At 37.2% G+C, this 17,772-nt stretch overlaps 1 long non-coding RNA gene across 1 annotated transcript; it reads right to left on the bottom strand.

The window, feature by feature from the left end:
* Positions 1-11,302: 11,302 nt before the first annotated feature.
* LOC113332998 lies at positions 11,303-17,376 on the bottom strand. Its single transcript, XR_003351760.1, has 4 exons — positions 17,284-17,376; positions 17,047-17,178; positions 11,614-11,712; positions 11,303-11,406 (listed from the first exon to the last, which is right to left on the bottom strand). It is a non-coding gene; the product is annotated as an uncharacterized LOC113332998 (long non-coding RNA).
* Positions 17,377-17,772: the final 396 nt, after the last annotated feature.

The raw sequence follows: 17,772 nt of genomic DNA, 5'->3' as shown, positions 1-17,772 counted from the left end.
CCAATGGCCCTAAGCGCGATCTAATCCATCCAAATATGCTGGCGAAGTTGGATGGTTGTGATCGATTTAAGATGCTAGTGAAATTTCCGCGACTCTTTAAGCATCACGCCAGCCATACTTAGAGCAAGCGTTTACTGCTCCATGGCTAGGCCGTGAGAAGACGGATCAGGTAGAGGAATTATGGGCCCTCCAATGTACGTGTTAACGCTTCCTTGATCATTCGTGGGATGATCTAATCCGTACAACCATGCTGGCGAAGTTGGACGGAAGTGATGAATTTGAGACTGCCTTAGAAAGTCTTGCTCGCTCGAGTCGCTCCAAGCTACTCCATACAACACGAACCAGCTCAGACATCCTACTTCAAGGCTGACGTTCTGGGAGTGTTTGGGAGTGTAGCATGTGTTCGACCGATCAGGGCATAAACGGACCCGCCGGCGAACATCATGGTGATTGCCTGCTCCTGTTAGGGTTCGTCTAGGCTAGTTAAATTATATGTCCAACTTGCGGGGCCGTGATCGTTTCTGAGACTGACATGGACAGTCCAGATTTCTCTTAGGGAATTAAGCATGCTCGACCGGGCTAATATAAGCACATTGACACAGGGTTCTCTTGGTTAGAGAATGGTATGGTATGTACGGGTATTTCTTGTATGCCTCATCATTGACACTTGGAGACTCGTGTTACTCTGCTGAGAATAAACACTCAGTCGTCATGCCGCACCAATAATAAGAGTCATGTTGAGAACAACACATGAAATACAAGGCAACTCATGCATTAATTAATGATGCTATAAATTCACAGAATATTTGGGATTGTTGCCACATGCACCATTCTGGGCGAATTTTGTATGTTTATCGAATTGCTTCAAATAAATAAAACGAGAGGATTTCTCCGCTCGTCGTTTGTCAAATGGCCTTACCCTTTGCAGGATGTCGGCACATTAAATCTGGTTTTACAATTTTAACCCTGAACTAAAATCCACCATCAACAATAGGAAACCAAAACAACTTGACAACCCAAGACCTCACTGTGGAAACGATACTTTCTTGCCCTTGCTATATTTCATATTTTAAGTAGTGAGAAAGTAATTTATTTTTGACCCCGACAACGGCGCCAAAATTTGATCGCTGTCGTATGCGTCAAAAATAATATTACTTTCTCACTACTCAAAATATATAATATAGCAAGGGCAGGAAAGGATCTTTCCCACATAGAGGACTAGGTTGTCAATATGTTTCGGTTTCCTATGTAAAGAAAGGGGGGGTTTTTCTGATTTTTAATAAACTAAATTAAACTAAAAGAAAAACAATGAAATAAAGCACGCAAATAAAGGATGAGGAAATATTGGATAAAGATTTCATCTTCAATTGTGAACAAGTATTGAATGTATGATAAGAATTCATATTTAATCTCATTATCATCAAAAGCCTTAGAGTATCAAGAAAGCAAGTTACTCCGTTAATTTCCTAAAATCATCACACTTCCATGTAAGACGATGCAAGTATGAATACTACCTGGAGAATAACCCGACGCCTTGCGCTAATCAAGTTCAATTCCCAAAAGTGCATTAAGAAAGATGAGATGGGCTAATCAATGCAATTGAAATACATTGCACAAACAACTCGAACAAAGGTCAATTTCTACTTATGATTACAAGAAAGCATCACTATAATTCCGTAATCATATCATGCTACTTGTATTCAAGGTTATCGCTTAATGAAAATCCTAAACTAGCAATAGATGTGATTACAAGTTCTACCAATTTGCAACTTGACAAAACAAACAAGCAATCATGTTGTAATACGTCAATCATACAACTATATTTCTAGTGAATCATGAACAATAAATATGAGACAAAACTAATTTATTAAATAAAAGAGACATGTTTTGTGAAATCATATTAACCCATAACAAAAAATAAACTAGCTCATGTTCATGGAGTTCATAAAAAGAATAAAGAGAAAACTCATGATTTTAAACCCTAGAACAAAAGTATAAAAGAAGATAGAATCGAACCCTAAAGGAGAGATGTCTTTTACATAACTTTTCTTTCTCCACTGGTCTCTATAATTAAATCACGCCCCTCTGCCAAAAATCAGTCTGGCACAACCCATCAATGAAGCCCAGTCAAGGCAGGCCCAAGTCCAACCTAGCCAACTCGGAAAACCCTCTGAGTCAACTCGGTCATAACCGAGTCTGGACGAGTTCTGACTGTTCTGATCAGTTCCCAACCGATTCCGGCCATTCTTCCCTGCACATTTTTTTTTACTGTAGGAAGAGCAAATTTAAATTGAAAAGTTTTGAGTCACCAAAATAGTGACATCAAAACACAAAGGTTGCATGGATGTGTGAACAACTGCATCCCAATTACATAACAGATTGGACAAAGTAAAACCCGAAAACATATTGCACATTTTTCTCAGCAGAACACATTCATCTCATATATACTCGGGCATTTCATTCATGGCAAGCACCACATCAATTCTCTCGCTTGCAATCAGCAGCATCACATCACTCACCATTCTGCAACAGCCTGCGGCATCTCATCTCTATTAATGCCTTCAATTCCATAAGATGCAATCCCAAATACAATCACTGCGAAACCAGCCACAGACTTAACCTTGCTCAATCTCTCACATAACAAGCACTCCATTTCCTGCATTACCAACTCCCAATTGATGACAGCAACACCACTTCAAGCTTGTCACTGCAATTTCAATTATCAATTTCTTCCATGTCCATCTTTGTATGCTGCACATCACCAGTTCCAGCTTTACCTCGCGCCATTATGTCACAACACAACAATGAAACCACCATTTATAGCTTCTTGCCTGCAGTACAAATCCACCAGATTCAAAATGGGCACAACAGAAAAACAACAGAAATTGTGCCCAACAGAAAAATGAACAGACATAGCACATCCTCATCCAAGGTTTCCTGCAAGAAAACTGGGTTTTTCTGTTGTGCCCATTTGGGATTCATATGAGTGTCTTGAACTGGTGGTATTCCAAATCCACCCACTTCAAGACAACTGGGTTTTTCTGTTGTGATCATCTGGGGGTGGTATTCCAAATGATCTGGCTAATTACCTTTCAAATCATACAAAAAATAAAACCCTATTTACAAATTCCAAAAATAAAACAAAATAATTATATACAAAATCTTCTTCTTCACTCCTTTTGGATTCCTCTCTTCTTTCCTTCTTTGGTGATGCTTTCCTTTTATAATACTTTTTCTTTCCTTGTAGCTTCGCTCCAATCTGAAAAGAATCGAAAAATACCAAAGGCGTAAAAGAGAACAAAAATTCTAAAAGAAATAAAATAAATCTAAAACCTAAAACCTAATACAAATCCGCGTCGGCGGCGCCAAAAATTGATGTAGTTTTTAAGTGGTAGTAAAGTTGTCGTTCACTCAGACTTGTGAAGATTCGATTTTAGATTCAAACTCAATAAAAAACTCAAGAAGTTGTTATCAAGATTATAAAAAGCACTGAGACTCAGGATTCCACCATTAACCAATTAAGCGATTTAATCTAATCAATATTCATGCAATTCTTTACGTTTAAAGTGATTCTAATTTATTGCCTCTTGTAGATTTTGAAGTAACAATTGTAAACACCAAGCATGAAACATCAAAAGTCTTAAACTAAGCATGTTCCATCAAAACGAATCACAATCATTCAATAAAAATCAATTTTCCAATACTAGTTCTATGCAAATAATCATAAAAGAAATTGCAAAAATTAATTAAAATAGAAATATACCACTTTTCATGGAACAATGGCTTCCTCCGTCGCCTCAGCTAAGGGGTTTAGCTCCTCATGGTAGAAACATGCTCAAAAGAATTTTGCATTGCTCAAAAAGGTGTTTTTATTGAATAAATATGAGAAAAATAATAAAAGCAGCTCAACTGCAACGTTTATAGTTGTTGCAGATTGAGTGTTACAGAGATATTAAGACTGCTGGATTACGACTGTATTTTTTTGCTGTTGATATGCGACAGTTCTATGCGACTGACTTTGACATGCCTTTGTTCTTCGTCTTCTCCTTCAGCAGCAGCAGAACCCAGTTTCCTGCAACTTCGATTTCTCGGCTCTGTGGTGTTCTAAACTTCCCCTAAAGTCTCGATACCTTTTCTGGAACTCTCCTCAACTATTTATACACCACAGATGAGAAAATAACTCGATTAAATCCATTTTCCTTCCCCTCAAGTCTTGGCCTTTTTTATTTCCTTGTTGACGCGTCTCTTAGTTGTTGTTTTTTCTTTACGCGGCTTCAGAATTTCCAAAACTCTCCCTGACTCGATAGATATGAATCCATCAAAATATCTTCTCATATTCCCCACGTAGTTGCCATATTTGAATATCCAGGGAACCCGCCTACCAACTTCTTGTTTTATCGAGTCCTCATTATCCATCCCAAATAAGTCGAACTAAAAAACCATACCAGGCCTGTTTAGTCAATTAGAGTCCATCTTTACTAGATCAGGTGATTGAATCTCATTCAGTCACGTCCAATTTCGAATCCAAACTCTGCCAGTCGCATGAAAACATTTTCCCGCCAATTTCTTTATTTTGAAACGTAGAAGAAGATTGCCCCTTATCCTGCTGATGGGTGCGAATAGCAAGTGGCCACCCCTTAGTAATTTAGGTGCCCCTTATCCAAACTGAGAGTCTGAATGGTAATTTTCTCCCACGGGCGCAAACACCACTTTCCGAGGCAATTTCGCCGCAAAAGCTTATTTCTCCAAAAACACCTACAAAGACACAAAAAGCCATAATAAATACAAAATCGAGCACTAACAATATATACAATTGAGATTATATCAGAAACAAAAATGTGTCTATCAATCTGTTGTTGTTGTCGTTCATTATGGATGTGTATCATGTGTTTTCGGTCCTTCAACTTACGATTGGGACCGTAATGTCCTTAAACTTCCGAAGGGGACCGAAATGTCCTTAAACTACGATGGGACTGCAATATCCAAAAACTATGAAGATGAGACCTAATGTCATTAAACTACAATGGAACTTGTATGTTCTAAAACTACCATTGGGACCGAAACGTCCTTAAACTACGAAGATGGGACCGTAATGTCCCTAAACTATGAAGAGGACCGACCGAAATGTCCTTAAACTACGAAGATGGGAACGCAATGTCCAAAAACTACGAAGAGGACTGAAACGTCTTTAAACTACAAAGATGGGACCGTAATGTCCAAAAACTTCGAAGGGGACCGTAACGTCCTTGAACTACGATTGGAAGATATTTTCGCAAAAGCATCATGGAAAGATCAGTTTAAATTTCTTTTGTCCAATATGGGCATTCGTGATGTACATGCTCCATCTCGAGGGAGGGTAATAGGAAATAATATATTAGAGTCCATATTTAAGAGATATGCACTTTACGTTGTGAGAATTATATTAGGAATTGTCTTGAGAATCATGTCTTGTAATTGTATAAATATCTTGAAGAATTAATGAGGAAACTAGACCAAGTTATTCTCAATGTAGATCTATTGCTTCCGCGCGTTTATGCTCTTCTCTCTCTTGCTCGATCCTTAACAAGTTATTCCTGTAATTGTATAAATATCTTGAGAATCAAGTCTCGTAATTGTATAAATATCTTGAAGAATTAATGAGGAAAGTACACCAAGTTAACTACAAAGTACTACCACCCAGTTGTTTTTCGTCATGCTTCCTACTACCACCCATTTTGCTATCTTATACGGTTCATGGCTTCAATGCTAGTAGACTCCCTTATATTTAGCAAATCTAAAATTAAGATTAGCAGTTTAGGATTATTTTTGTCCCAGGTCGCGGCATAATCCTAATATACCTAAAGGAAATTGCACAGTCAAGATAGAGAACCAACGTAATAACTGTTGGAAAATTGGGTTAAACTTAGAGGATAAAACAGAAACAGAACAATGGCGTACCCCTGACTTCAAGGCTCTTTCGATTCTTTTAGACAATAATTCGACCTTTCCAAAATAATTTGGCGAGTACAACAGGTCTCTCGAATTATGCCTTCAGGATTCAATGAAGCCCTAACACCGTAACCGAATTCAAGGATTGTACTTCCTTGACCCGACCAAGAATCACACTGTATAAGGTTCTAATGATGCTTTTAGAGAAGAAGAAAACAGATTGAATTGATGTATTGGAATGGGAGAAAACCTTCGCTATTTAAAAAGGATTCATGCCTTTTGGAGATGGCTTTTCATCTCCAACAGACGCTTTCAACGGTCATCCATTAATGGTTTCTCTTCAGAAGAAAACCCTATGCGAAGAGACGTGTCGATAGAAATTTCTGGAAATCGAAATAGGTTTTCAAAATTCAAAACCAACAGGTCGAACACAGTCGGGAGGAGCTACGCCCCCTGGTCCCCCAGCATAGCGGCAAACCATATTGAAAATATCCAACAGTAACTGCATATTTCACAGAAGACTTACTGTTTGCGAGAGTGTGCGATGAAAAGCCTCTACCTGTGGCTTATATAATGATTATTCTTTAGCCTACTTACCATGAAACACCGTAGTTATCAACATCTCCACTTTTGCTGTCATCAGACCACCACATGGTATTACTTCAAAAATAAACAAAAGAATATAAAGCGTAGCCAAAAAAGTGATTTGAGGGTAGCCTTAATCGAATTAGCAACAACTTCAAAAGCTCAATCAGACACCAAAAGTTAAATTTTGAATTCATCAAGTATCCAACTGCACAAACAAAAAACTGTAAAAGGGAAATATAAAAGTAAAAAGAGCCATGTCACTTCTTCTCCTTGCTATCAACATTAGACAGATGAAGTCTTAGTTTTTGTATGTGGAAACACATTAAAGTTGCAAACGTACGTGTAGACATAATTGAGAATAAAAATAAACCGAAAATTGATTTAGGTTACACTACTGATCTAAAGAATATCTAGCGTACTTTAAAACCCTCAAAAGAAAAATTGGCGAGAACCTTCATGCTATGAAAAAATATTAGAGAAAACTGGATGGGGAAAACATTGGAGAAGGACGGAGGAGTGAGGAGAAAGAACCGTCAGAGAAGTAGATGTGGTAATGTGGAGCCGATATGCATAGAGGACTCTGTGGGTAAAGTCCCATTTAAGGAGGGTGGAATGATAAGATCACGTCTTATTGGTCCTGTCGACGTTGCTGATCCGATACGTCGGTTAACCATATTTGTTCTTCTTGGTCCATTATATGGGTCGAGTCTAGCTAAATTATGGAAGCCGCCTTGGCTAGTGACTATGGAACGTGCTTTTACGGAGAACTTGATATTTATTATTAGATTTATTATGAGTTTATTATTAATTAAAATAAGTATTTTATTATCATTAGGATTCTCATAGGATTTGTTTTAGGGTTTGTTTTCTTATTTTCCAAGTAATGTAGCCTATAAATAGGTGTTTTCCATTCAATGATAATAAATAAGAAAAATATTAAGAAAAGTGTTACTGTTTGGTGTATTGGTTCTTAGAATCATGAGCCTTTGAGCTTGTTTCTGCTGGCCGTGAATAAGAAACAAATCGTTTCTGCTGCCCGTCATAATGCACTCATGACGGGCATTATGAATTTTTGTTCTGATACCAATGGTAAGATCATATGTGGAGCCGATATGCATAGATGACTTTGTGGGCAAAGTCCCATTTAAGGAGGGTGGAATGATAAGACCACGTCTTATTGGTCCTGTCGACGTTGCTGATCCGATACGTCGGTTAACCATATTTGTTCTTCTTGGTCCATTATATGGGTCGAGTCTAGCTAAATTATGGAAGCTGCCTTGGCTAGTGACTATGGAACGTGCTTTTATGAAGAACTCGATATTTATTATTAGATTTATTATGAGTTTATTATTAATTAAAATAAGTATATTATTATCATTAGGATTTTCATAGGATTTGTTTTAGGGTTTGTTTTCTTATTTTCCAAGTAATGTAGCCTATAAATAGGCATTTTCCATTCAATGATAATAAATAAGAAAAATATTAAAAAAAATGTTATTGTTTGGTGTATTGATTCTTAGAATTATGAGCCTTTGAGCTTGTTTCTGCTGGCCGTGAATAAGAAACAAATCGTTTCTTATCATTGGTATCAGAGCAGTTTTTTCCTATCCCAGCTTCCGCGACTATCATTATCATCAATCACCGTCGTTTGACCCACTGCTATCACCATCATATTTCGCCGTATCCGAAAAAAAAAATACACGACATGGATTTCCTATCTACGGGTGTACACATTCATCCAAGTCCGACGTTGACATCTGGTTTCATCGCGTAGATCAAGACGCGACAATTAGAACATTCAGAAGCTTAAACTGGTCAGCGGAGTTGGTTGCGGTTTGATTATAAATTTAAGGTAAGAAAAACCTTGTCAAGTGCTTAGTTGTTTGCACTACATCCATTGGTTCGTTCGTAGTGTCTTTTTACCGAACCCTAGAAAGTTATTCCAAAATCCTCTTGGTCGTCAACTATTTCTGTCCAACGGTTTTTTCTCTTTTTGTACACTTGCTCCGCCCATTACCCGTGAGGCCCAACTGTCAGCCAATACCCGTAAGCCCATTTTTTTAGCTCCACGTCAAGCCCAACAGATTCATCCAATACCTTTGCCGGTATGCACGAACAATCCAGGAAAATGCTGTTATGCCAGCAATTTGATGGCAGAGATCCCGAAGGTTGGTTATTTCAAGCACAATTAATATTTGACTTCCGCAAAATTTCGTTGGAAGATTTTGTGAAGGTAGCTAGTGATCATTTTATTGGTGGTCCAGTTAAATGGTACAAGTGGATGAAAGATTATATTTCAGGATCTTGGAAGAATTTTTGTTTTGCTTTATTGAAGCGTTTTGGAAGTGATAACCCAACACTAGCACTAACTAATTTGCGTCGAAATTTAGACGAAAGTTGTGCTTATTGGAGATCTACATTCCAAGAGTTCAAGGGACATCAAAGAGCTAAAGTCGTGAAGCCACAACCTGCTGCAACTACACTTGATTGTTTCATTATTGCAATCCCAAAACCAAATGACGGGATTAAAATTTATGATACCGTTAATGTTCCTTTGGAATTCGCCCAAGAAGAAAACAAAGTTGTAGGAGCGTCAAAACCGGACCTTGGGGTCAAGGTCCTATTTAAGGAGGGTGGAATGGTAAGATCATATGTGGAGCCGATATGCATAGAGGACTTTGTGGGCAAAGTCCCATTTAACGAGGGTGGAATGATAAGACCACGTCTTGTTGGTCCTGTCGACGTTGCTGATCCGATACGTCGGTTAACCATATTTGTTCTTCTTGGTCTATTATATGGGTCGAGTCTAGCTAAAATATGGAAGCCGCCTTGGCTAGTGACTATGAAACGTGCTTTTATGGAGAACTCAGTATTTATTATTAGATTTATTATGAGTTTATTATTAATTAAAATAAGTATTTTATTATCATTAGGATTCTCATAGGATTTGTTTTACGGTTTGTTTTCTTATTTTCCAAGTAATATAGCCTTTAAATAGGCCTTTTCCATTCAATGATAATAAATAAGAAAAATATTAAGAAAAGTGTTATTGTTTGGTGAATTAGTTCTTAGAATCATGAGCCTTTGAGCTTGTTTCTGGTGGCCGTGAATAAGAAACAAATCGTTTCTTATCAAGATGCGTACATGATAATCCTGTTTAGACAACATCGAGTGTAAAATCTAATGTTTGTTTGTTCTATAAGAACTTCTCCAATGGTCATTGTGTGTGCTTCCTATGTGGCAACACAAATAAGACATCTCCGATCTATTTTTCCTTAACATTAGGGAGAAAAAAAGATCCATCTCCAATGACATTACATGTTACCTCTTCTTTTAATTAGTATAATTTTTATTTTCCATAATTAAGATTTTGCTAAAGCTAAAAATGGTTGGTTAATATATTAAAGTCAATTCAATTAATTAAAAACTGACTAGGACGGTAGGCAATGTCAAGAGGAATGTCTAAAACTTGACATTCTCCTTGACATTCTCCTTGACATTGTCTACCGAAAGTCATTTATACATTGGTTTAAGACATCATGGTTGGAAAATGATTTTAGAGAAAATGGATGTGTATCCTAGGTGAATTTTGACATTTATCTCCACACACGTGCCATTGGAGAAACTCTAAATACATCTTATCAGTGTATTAGCGAAAGGAAAACTTTTAAATTAGGAAACCGAAATCAATGGTTGTTCTTGATTGTTGGTAGTTAGGAAACCGAGTCCTATAAGGAAAGGTTAGTAATTCTTGGCAAGAGTATGTGTTGGTGAGATTTCTATTCTTCCAAAATCCCACAAACCAAGTTATTAAAAGGACCCTAACAAAATCAGGAAATCCACGGCATCTTGCGCTCAAAAATATCTCTCCCAAAACTATCAATCCATGTCGTAGGATGATGAAATTAAAGGTCGGATATATTCGGATAGACAAACACCACTTCCTTTTATAATACTAGGGAATCACCCATGCCGTACCGGCACGGGCTATTTCACACTGTTATATTCTGAGATGCTTTACTGTCGCACCATGTCTGGCTTCTTCTGTCTGTTATCCTCTGGTTTGTATCGCCCAAGTCACACAGTTGTGTGTTTTTTTTTAATAAAAATTTATGTGTTCAATTTTTAGAAGGCGTAGTCATTGGTAGTGTGAGTGATAACTGTGGTGTTTGTTGGTATTAAATTGATTTCATTTTAGTTTGAAATTGTTTTCATTTTAATTTGATTCTATAAAATTTCAAGCGGCAATCAAATTTTTATCTGCAATTGATCGAATCCATTTTCGCGAAATGGAATTTAAGGTTAGTTTTTTTTTTTTTTTTGGTGTTGTTACGGAGATAATCAAATGATCTATCACTGTAATAAAAAAAAGAGGAGGAGGGTATAAAACGTTCAAGTTCCAATAGAGAATGCAATTGATGGTGTTGGTGGAGAAAAAAGAAAGAAAAGAAAATTGGTAAAAACTTTGTAAAAGAAGAAACTTTAACAAAACTGATATGATATTCTTGACCTTCCTTCAAAACACGGATTCTTTTTCAAGCTTTTTCTTTCATCTAAAGAGACTGTTTAATATCCCAGCATAAGAAGATGTGAAATAGCCCGTGCCGTTTTTCCACGTCCTTGTGCTGCTTACGAATATGACACACAGACCTGCACACAAAGTTGAGGTCCTAGACTTTAAGCATGATTAAAATTTACTGCTTATCAAATATGGGACGTAGCATGTGGATATAAATGCGTGGCCGACTGTTGCTACCTGACATTTTTCAGGAAACTTACTTCTTTACAGGTTCATTTTCCATTACACAACAACTTGTGAGACATGCTCCGTTTGTGATGCCCAGAATTAGAATGAGTCAGGAGACCGATTCTGCAAGATTTATGGTTTACCTGCAGCATGTTTCATAAACCAAGTGAGCTACAACTGCCAACATGTCATAAGAAAAAATGCCAGCTAAAAAGTTACTCGATGACATAATATACAATGGGACCTAGACGAATGATTGTCAGCAGAGGAAGGAATACTGAGTTGAAATAATAGTATAATACAGTCTAGTGTTCTAGGGATAGCGAGGAAGATACATTACTTTTATTTACCTCAAACCTGCTCAAGAGCTTGGATGCGCTGTGGAGAACCACTTCTGAACCTCAATATCCAGAGATACAAAAACGATGGAACGAAGCATAGAAAGGAACCTGCGTTGCAAACACGCCATGATCATGCTAACTAACCTAGTTTAATTGGGGGCCATAACTTCCATTTTGGGGCCATGGAATTTTGTTTGCCCCCAAATTTTTCAGGGGTGTAAAAATCGGAAGATGAATATACTATTTTACTCTTGATTAATATTTTTCTTTTCAAGTAACGACCCTCATTAACGACCCTTCACCGACATTAACGACAGTTTAGGGTCGTCATATACATCATGTCAAAACAATAACGACTCTAAACTGTCATACACTAACGACTCTTTTTAGAGATTACGACAGTCTATAATGACATTTCTAAAACATTAACGACTGTTTAAGTCGTCAAATGCGTAACCAAAACATAACGACCCTTCCAAAGGGTCGTCAGGGAATTGATTATTTTTACGACGACCCAAAACTGTCGTACATTTCCGCCATTAATGAATCTTCGACAGTTTAGAGTCGTCACTTAAACAGTCTAAACATTAACGACTGTTGAGGGTCGTCAATGAAATTTTTTAATACCTTAACGATTTTTCATACTATCTGGGCAAAAAGAAAAAAAAAAAGTTAGACTAAAAATTGCAGACAAAAAATATGGAAAAAGAAAAATTAATCTCTAATTAAGTAAGATTATCACTAACTAATTAATTATATTTTAACACTAATCATTTAGGGGTATTTTAGCCATTTAAAAAATATTTTTATAAGGGGTGACCCAAATTAGGTTCTAGTGACCTTTTTTGTCCTCTAATATATGACCCCCAATTAATTCGGATGGTCCCCAATTAAACTAGGCTAACTAAATACGGGCGCATACTTATAAACAAACTAAGATACTCTAATATATATTGCATATCCTTAACCTGGCAACGGGAAGGTCCACCTTGTTCTCAGTTAGTGCACGAAAGGTCACCATCCTCACCAAGAACTTTCTTGCTACAGCAACCGGCAAGCAAGATAGTACCAACTGTTTTCAATCAATATTTTCGTAGTATTGAGTGGGTGGTTTAAAGGGGGAAAATGGCTTCACCTACATGAACTGGACTTCTAAACTCACCGGGTAGGAGGGGGAAAATGTCATATAGATGAGCTGGGAAATAGTTTTTTTATTATCAGTATCCAAAATCTCAATAGGCGTTTTTCATTTTTCATGGCCACTGATTATGGTGGGGGTGGTCTTGCATCTTAAGCACCTGCCAAAAAAAATGATTTTTGTTAAAGGGAGAGTAAAAAGCGATTCGAGGAGAGCGAAAATCGTGGTCGAGTCGGTAACTAGTCTGATTCGTATAATGAGTCAAGTTTTAAGTTTTTTTTCTTCCAAATGCCCTTAAACCTAACCTATGTAAGTTAACCTAATATATAGTTATAGAAACGAAAGCTCAAGAGAATAAAATCAGAATTTTCTTCTTATTATCACCAAAAACCTAAACACCGTTAAACCCTAAATCAAGTCATGACTTATTGTGGAAACCAGGAATCAAATATACTTGATGTTACTGGGAACCAAGAATCCCAGGTACGTAAAACATTATAACACCACCTCATATATACGTCTCTCTGGAAAAAAAGAAAAAAAAAACTTGGTTCGTTCATGCACTGAACTTGAAGATATGTTTTCACTGTTACTTATCATCACGCCATTACTATTGAGTTGTGTGTGTTTTCACATACGTTTTGAACTAATTTTTGTATTCATCGTCTATATAGAGTTGAAATAATCAGGCTTTGGTTTCTTTTTTTTGTTTACTTATAGAACTTCTTTTAATGCTCAGGTTTTTGAATCCACATCTCTCCCTTGCAATGAAGAACCTAATCCCATCCCCGAACTTTTGGTGTCATCGGAACAACCAGATTTTACACAACATTTTCTAAAACGGGAGGGATTTGGTACTAGAGAAGAATTACAGGCGTGGTGCGTGTCTATTGGTAAAGCACACAATTTTCAGATTATCTGTAAGTCATCACAAATGAAAGACACTTTAGGTAATGGTCAAGGATCTCGGGTACAATTGTGTTGTGAAAGAAGTGGCAAGCACACTAGTCACAGAGCGAAAAGCTATGTGCCAAAGACCACTACGACAAAAAAGAGAAAATGCGGCAGTGTCAAATGTAATTGTCCATTTCGTCTAAATGGAAGTTGTGACAAGTATGGGAAATGGAAACTTAGAGTTGTATGTGGTTACCACAATCACCCACTGTCAACCACATTAGTTGGACATGGTTATGCTGGAAGATTGGAGGAAAAAGAAAAGTTAGAAGTTGAAAAATTGACAAACAGTGGTTCTCGACCTTGGGAAATTCTTACCAATATCAAAATTGATAACCCGAAAAACTGTTCTACCATGAGAACCATTTATAATGCAAGGCGCAAATTTAAAATTTGTGCAATGCAAGGCAGATCAATGATGCAGCATTTCTACAAGTTAGCACTAGAGCAACATTACACGGTTGAATATAAGTATGATCCCATGACAAAGAAGGTAACAGATCTCTTTTTTGCTCATCCGGTTTCAGTGAAGTTGGCACAGTGTTTTCATGAATTTCTCCTATTGGATTGCACATATAAAACTAACAAGTATAGATTACCGTTATTCCACGTTGTGTCTCATACCTCAACGAGAGCGACATTCACAGTTGCGGTGGCCTTTATGAGTCGAGAAAAAGAAGCAAACTACATATGTGCTTTAGAGTGTGTTAAGCGACTTTATAGAGGAAATGAGATTCCATCTGTTTTCGTCACTGATTGTGAAGTTGGTTTAATTAAAGCAATTGATTATGTTTTCCCCATTCATCTCATCTTCTTTGCGCATGGCATATAGGAAAAAATGTGTATGCACAAGGTCAAAAATTCTTCAAGCTCAAGCCTACAACTGCTGATGACAAAGAAAAACCGAAGAAGATTGATACTGTCATAACCCAAAAAGAGAAAAAAAGGGAAACAAAAGGAGAAGCAAGACGAAAAAAAAAAGAAGGAACTCAAAAAATGGTACGAGGCATGGAAGGATGTTATTACGTCACGATCGGAAGAGGATTACCAAGCAAATTTAATAAATTTATCAGTACATGGGAACCGACACACAAGGATGCTGTGAGGTATGTGACTAAAACTTGGTTAGATCCATACAAGGAGAAGTTTGTCTTGGCTTGGACTGACAAAATTAAACATTTTGACAACGTCGCAACAAGTAGAGTTGAGAGTGCACACGCCAAGTTGAAATTATACTTAGGTAACTCACTTGGTAATTTTGTTACTTGCTTTCTGTGTGCTCATTGTTCTTATGAAAATGAACATGTCCATGTTGATGCGGAGTTTGAGAAAAGCAAAACTATACAAATGCATGATCATAAAGCAGAAAACTTATTTCAAGAAATCCTCAATTTTGTGTCCATTAGAGCTTTGAACATCGTATATGATGAGATACCTAAAAATGGTGACATGGAGTCGATGGATGTTGATATGATATGCAATTGTTTGGCTCGTACAGTTAATGGTCTTCCATGTGCATGCGAATTAAGCGCGTTGAACAAAGAAGGCAAGGTCATACCGCTTAATATTATTGATCCTTTTTGGAGGCAGTTGAGTAGTTCACCCCCGTCTTCAATCCAGATTACGCTACCATTTGAAGAGACACCAGAGTTCTTTGCAATTCGGAATAGGTGGGAACGAGTGACAGAAAATAAACAAGTAAGAATACTAGCCCAACTGCAACCAATTGCATTTCCAGGCATTATCACCCTCTTAGATCCAGACGTATCGGAAATATACATGGGTCGTAAGTCCAAGAAGCAACTAATTAAAGATAGATCCACTGTACGGGAGCCATCTTTCTATGAGCATATCGACAAAACTGTTAATATTTTGGCGAAATTGGGAGAAAAAAGGAACCGAGAAATGCTAGCAGCACAAAAGAAAGATATTATCTTAGTTAATCCAAGGTACTTGACTCATCTGCCTTTGATAATGCGAAAATTCATCGCTGCTACACAAGAGATGTCAAAAGATGGAAACTGCAGTTATCATGTGTTGTTGAAGCAATTGGCTATCAAAGTAAAGCATCACAACCCTTGTAGGTATCTGCGAGAAGTAATGCTAGGTAATATAGAATGCCACCGGACCATGTATGAGGAAATTTGGGGTGTCGATTTGTTAAAACAGTTGAAAGACGGCATACATGGAAATGAGTGGATGAAAATGCCAGAGAGTGGTTTTATTATTGCTGAGGCTTTCACCACAACGGTTGTATATCTGAGTGAAGAACAAAGCATAACTTTTGTTCCTATTACCAAGGATGCTTACCCGAAGATAAGAAAGAATATGGTGGTTATCGGCTTCGTCAACAGCAATCACTACATCGGATTGAAATTGAAACGTAGTTCTCCATTGCCTTCACTTCCAAGATTTTCTTATTGGGAGAAACAAAAGAATAAGAACAAATTCTCCAATAACTGATCGGAACCGTACATGAAAAGGATTAAGAAATATGAAGAAATGGTGGAACTGAAGAAATGAAAATTGTTTGTTTAGATGAAGATTAGTGCATAAGATTTTATTGATGGAAAGAGCAAGGAGGTCTGTACTACATTCTTTTCCGTGGAATGCAGTCACGGAATTGCAGTACAAGGCACGGCATTGAACTGCAGTGTACTGCAGTCATTGGATAGCTGGATCTGCTGTGTGTTGCGGGCTTCAAACTGTTAAGAGTTGGTTAACCCTGCTGTGTTTAGTTGTTTTGGTCTGCGTCCCAGTTTGTTTTGGTGCAGAAATTAGGTCTCTACGTTTTTATTGCTAGTTACATTATCAGCTTCTTTTTTCTTTTTTTTTTGAAGCACATTCTCAGTTTGTTGAGAGTTGTTAACTGCATTTTGCACTCTGTTGGCTAGACCAACTTCTTTTCCTTTTCAATATAGCATTTTCCCTCAGAAAAAAAATCTTTTATGAATGAACATATTATGTATGACCAATTAATTACGTGATAGTATGTATAGCCTCTAAGATGCGAATTCAGAAGACCTGATTCCGAAAAATCGTTGAAGTTACTCTTTCTAAAATTGGCGAGTTAAACTGGGTTGGGTTAAGAGTACGTGGGGACTAAGCATGTGAAGGGTATTTCAGTCGAATTAAAAATTGAGCATACGAATCGGCCTAGTTACCGAGTCGACCACGATTTTCGTTCTCCTCAGATCGCTTTTTGCTCTCCCTTTAACAAAAATCAAAAAAATAATCATACGGGGATGTAACTAAACGAAGCTAACAACCAAGCTGACGGGTCAATTTAATAATGTTTGGATACTTCTCAATGTAACCGGATAAGGGAATACATGGTGAAGGGCGCTTACCTGGCAATGGGCATATGCACTTTTGTTTTACATTTGCTGCACCAAAAGCCACCATTGTCATCAAGAACTTTCTTGCTAAACCGAGGGCAGGCAAGATAGCTCGACAAACTTTCAATTAATACTTTCATGGCTCTGGCAGCATATAGGGTTCAAGATTAATTTGAAAATTTAGAATTAAGTCCTGGGTTTTTAGGGATAAACTGGTTCCAGATATGTGAAAGAACAGAAAAGACTGACCTAGTACGCTGAGTGCCACTTAGCAGACATAAGCTGGCAGATGGTTTTTCAATTATCGAATCAAAATTGTACAACTCCTTAACCTTTCTTAATCTGCATGGTCATATCGACGTGGTGCTCTAGCATTTGGGTACCTGTAAACAATATAAACATCAGAGTGTAGAAATCAGACATGGATAGCAGCTTAGTGTTGGTAGGTGGATCTAAAACAACTCAGTTTTGTAACGAAATTCTATGACTGCAGCAAAAAATGGACATAATTTTGAAGTACGACGAATCAAGGGAATACAAAAAAGGTGCCAAACTAATAGCTACGATGTTCACGGGGTTTCAGTGAATGAAATTCTTTTAATAGTACCCAGCAGGATCATTGTTGGTAATTTAACATTGGTCAAGAGATTAGTGTAAGTTTTCCTTTAAATTAGGTCAAGTGTAAAGAGAAATTAATGTTTATTTTTAACATTTAAGCAAATACTAACCATTTTTTGC

Source organism: Papaver somniferum, unplaced genomic scaffold (genome assembly GCF_003573695.1).
Source record: "Papaver somniferum cultivar HN1 unplaced genomic scaffold, ASM357369v1 unplaced-scaffold_132, whole genome shotgun sequence".
NCBI classification, from domain to species: Eukaryota; Viridiplantae; Streptophyta; class Magnoliopsida; order Ranunculales; family Papaveraceae; genus Papaver; species Papaver somniferum.
This window is presented reverse-complemented; position numbering and strand designations above follow the sequence as displayed.